Source organism: Delphinapterus leucas, chromosome 13, assembly GCF_059928025.1.
Source record: "Delphinapterus leucas isolate spDelLeu-1000000601 "Yukka" chromosome 13, BTC_Dleu_Yukka2, whole genome shotgun sequence".
NCBI lineage: Eukaryota > Metazoa > Chordata > Mammalia > Artiodactyla > Monodontidae > Delphinapterus > Delphinapterus leucas.
In genome coordinates this window covers 25704000-25708139 of record NC_143141.1, presented here as the reverse complement: position 1 = coordinate 25708139, position 4140 = coordinate 25704000, and the positions used below count along the sequence as shown (strand labels likewise).

At 41.2% G+C, this 4140-nt stretch overlaps 1 pseudogene; it reads left to right on the top strand.

Moving 5' to 3' along the window:
- Nucleotides 1-400: 400 nt before the first annotated feature.
- On the top strand, nt 401-2751 carry LOC111169075 (palmitoyltransferase ZDHHC4 pseudogene; annotated as a pseudogene).
- The last annotated feature ends 1389 nt before the right edge of the window (nt 2752-4140 follow it).

The window sequence follows — 4140 nt, the reverse complement described above, 5'->3', positions numbered from 1 at the left end:
CTTCATCTTAGGAACCCACCTCTGCTTGTTAATAACCAGTCCTAGTAAGTATCAAATTAATTAAGAAACTGGAATTCATGGTAGAGATAAGAAATGTGTTTCCATTAAATAAGTAAATATACACACATAAACACACACATTTTTGGCTGGCTCATAACCTGAAATTTATTAAGTCTAAGGTATTCTAAAAAGAGCATCATGACTTCCAGGTGATCCTGACTTTGGAACAAATTGGAAATTACACATATAAATCTTCTGATTTGGCATCCATTTCCATGAGTTCATGGTACACACATCCATGCAGGGCTACTCACCAGAAAGAAGCCAACACAATAAACAGACCATTGGGAAGATCGACACAAGGTAAAGAGCTTACTGCACTGGCTGATAATGGGGCAATCAAATGTCAATGTTACCATCATGTGATCAGCAGCAAATGCTGCAAGTGAGTGAAAGTAAATGGCATTTCTAGTATGTATTTGGTCTCGAATGCAATTTTGTAAGTTATAAGCAGAATTACTCATTTAAAAGTGAGATAGAATTATGCATTACATATAGGAAAGGTAGTTGTTTTTGAAACTTTTTTCCATATATATGATGTATATTCACATTATGTGAATACACATACACACCAAAACACACACACATATAGAATGACAAGATAAAACATTTTTCCCTTAATGTTTCAAAGCAACAAATGTAGAAGAGATGCATTATAAGTCATATATTACAAATGCATTATAAGTCCAGGCTCTCCAAGAAGGAGACATCAAGATAGAATTAGACTTGTAGGAGATTTACTGGTGAAAACAATGTCAAGGAGCAAGAAGGAAGGAGCAGAATGCAGAAAGAGAATTCAGACTGTGATCTGACACCCCAGAAAGAGAGAGAGCAGGAAGGTGGATTGAATAGAAAGAGCTTCAGATTATAGTACAACTTCGAGGTAGTCTTGCCTAGGCTTATGGGGATGCCAGATAAAATTTTGTAGTTTAGAGCACTCCTGTGTTGGGCAAGATTCGTCCAGCAAAAATTATCCCTGCACACGTGTTGAACATAACCTTGACATAAAAGCAATGCCTAGATTCTGAAATTCAGCTTTCAAAGCTCTCCACCAACTATGCTTCTTGCAGCAGGCTCTCCTGAAGGGAGATTCTTAGCTCTCATGTGGAGGTCAAATATCTCCTCCATATGTTAGATCCATTCTGTGACACTTATATGTATTACATATAGGAGTCTGTGTTCTGAAGAGAGACTCCTTGGGTTCAAATCCCAACTCCAAGGCTAAGACTCAAGTGAGACAAGCCAGGCCACTATAAGGCGAAAAGTTCAAGGAGGGCCTTATTCCTGAGAATGAGTGCTTCCTTAAATATTGTGCCCTGGGACCTCACCCTAGTCCAAGCCTTGCCCAGGAGATAATTTAGTAGCTATGTGACCTTAAACCAGTTTCTGACTTTCTGTTTCCTCATCCTGAGAATAATTCTACTCACAGGACTGTCATGAATATTAAATGAGTTATTGAGCACAGCTGGCAGTTGGCCGATTCCAGCGCCAGATCCGGCCTCCTAGAGGAACCATGCTCCTGCAGCTCTGGGTGTCACCTGTTGTGCCAGGCACACACCGCTGCACAAGAGGAGATGCCGTGTGAATTCTCTGTGAATGTTCAGAGGAGAAATGCCAGAGCTACTGGCTAAAATCTATCCAAATAAAAGAAATATCCCCAGGATGGATTTTCTGGTTCTCTTCTTGTTCTACCTGGTTTGGTGCTGACTGGTATTGTTACAATCTGCATCTGCTAGAAAACGCATTGCTTGAAAGGCCTGGTCAGAAGAGGAACACAGATATTTTTGTATATAGTTCCAGAGTGCCTTCATAGAGCCATGCTAAGATTGCTTCATTACCTCTTCCATACATGAAACCACACCTTCAGTATCCTGCATTTCATCTTTCAAGGAATGGTTTATACTGAATACACCTGGGAAATGTTTGTCTTCTGTCAAGAGCTGGAGTTCTTGTGTTACCTTTTTCTGCCTTATCTGCTGCTGATTATAAACCTGGTTTTTTTCACCCTAAGTTGTGTAACCAACACTGGTACCATAACAAAAGCAAAAGCAAACATGTTACTGTTTCTTCAAGTTTATGAACTTGATGAGGTGATGTTCCCAAAGAATGTCAGGTGCTCTACTTGCGATTTAAGGAAACCAGTATGACCCAAGCACTGCAATGTGTGTAATTGTTGTATGCACTTGTTTGACCATCACTGTGTGTGGGTGAACAACTGCATAGGGCCTGGAACACCAGGTACTTCCCCTTCTACCTCTTGACATTGACGGCTTCATCAAGAGGTGTGTTTTCTGTGTTTCTGGTACAGTTTCTGGTACAGTGGTGTTGGACTTGTACCTGAAGGCTTACATCAATGATCTTGGACACTTGCAGGTTGTTGACATTGTCTTTCTTATTCAGTACGTGTTCCTGAGCTTCATGAGGATTGTCTTCCTGTTGGGCTTTGTTGTGGCGCTGAGCTTACTCCTGTGGAGCTCCCCGTGCTTTTGTCTCTACCTGGCTACCACCAACCAGACCACTAACAAGTGGTACAGAGGTCACCAAGCCTGGTGCCAGCACTGCCCCCACATGGCCTGGTCCCCATCAGCAGAGCCCTAGGTTTACCAGAACATTCACTCACATGGGCTTTGGAGCAACCTTTGAGAAATCTTTCTACCTGCTACTGCACATTACGAGAGAAAGAAGAAATAAGAATAGGAAGAGTGTTACTGCCTTTTAAATATAGCATACTTTTATTTACACAAATGGATAAAAAGATGAGTTAGTGAATAAGAACATTTTGGACAATGCTTGCAGTAATGTGTTGACTGCTCATATTATCCCCAGTATTACATTTACATTTAAAATTCAGATTTTCAGGCTCCATCCCCTTACCCAAACAATTTTGATTCAGCAGTTTTAGGGTGGGGTGGAAGAGTAACTTTGTAATATACTCACTTACTTATTCTCATGTGTACCCAAGTCTGAGAACCACTGACCAACTCCTTTCTTACTACTCAGCCACTTGCTTCTCATTTATCTCAATATTGTTCCAAGTACCAGAACTTGAACAATGAAATCAAATTGTGTCATGTGTGCTTTCAGCCCAAAGAAATCTGTGGGGGAAGAGCCCAAGAGATGCAAGGTCCAGTCTCATTGACCCTGACCTTGACCAGGATAAAGTCACTTCATATTTAGCCATTAGAAGTAGAGGACTTGAATATATGTATAACTGAGTCTCTCTGCTGTACAGTAGAAATTAAACACAACATTGTAAATCAACTATACTTCAATAAAATTTAAAAAAAAAAGAAGCAGAGGACCTGAGGTGCTTTCCCAATGGGCACAACCAAGTTCTGCATTACTGTAGTCCCATTTGAACTGAATGAACTTTTCTTCCTTTTTATTTCTTACCCTCCCATCTGACTCTCTGAAACCACCTTGCTTCCTCCAACCTCCTCAAGAATGGTGCTCTGGATATCAGCAAGGAGCAGTTTTGTGAGCAGCACCTTCCTTTCACACGTAGAATTGCTGTGTGAATTGGTTGTGAATGCCTCCAAGCCTACAGACATCAGGCCCGAAATAGTGCTCTCACCCACAAGCTTTGAAGTCTGTCATCCTCGAGACACACTCATGAAAAGTGCACAGGTGCAATTTCAATTGGAGCTTATGGGGGACAATAGCTTTTGATTGAGATGCAATTCCATCCAAGTCAGAAATCAGCTGCAGCATAGCCAACAAATTTGTATTAAATGACAGTACCACTTCACAGTGAGTTACCTTATGTTCTAAAGGGAAAACACAAGCTTGAGAAATGGAAATGTTTTGTCTGACTCTCAAACAGGGGCTTAACTCAGAATAAAAGCCACAGGTCCAAATACAGCCTGAGGAAGAAGTCGCTGGGACAGGGAACACCCCTCAACCTGGCTATCAATTCAAGCTGTCAGCCTACATTCATTACATGTCATGACATGTTCAGCATATATGGCCTTGCCAATCACCCTTGTGGGGTGGTTTTGGTCGTGGCAGACAATGGTGGGCTGATTAGTCATTAGTCCATCCTGATATCTTATTTAAGATGAAAGAGTGGGAGATTTTAGG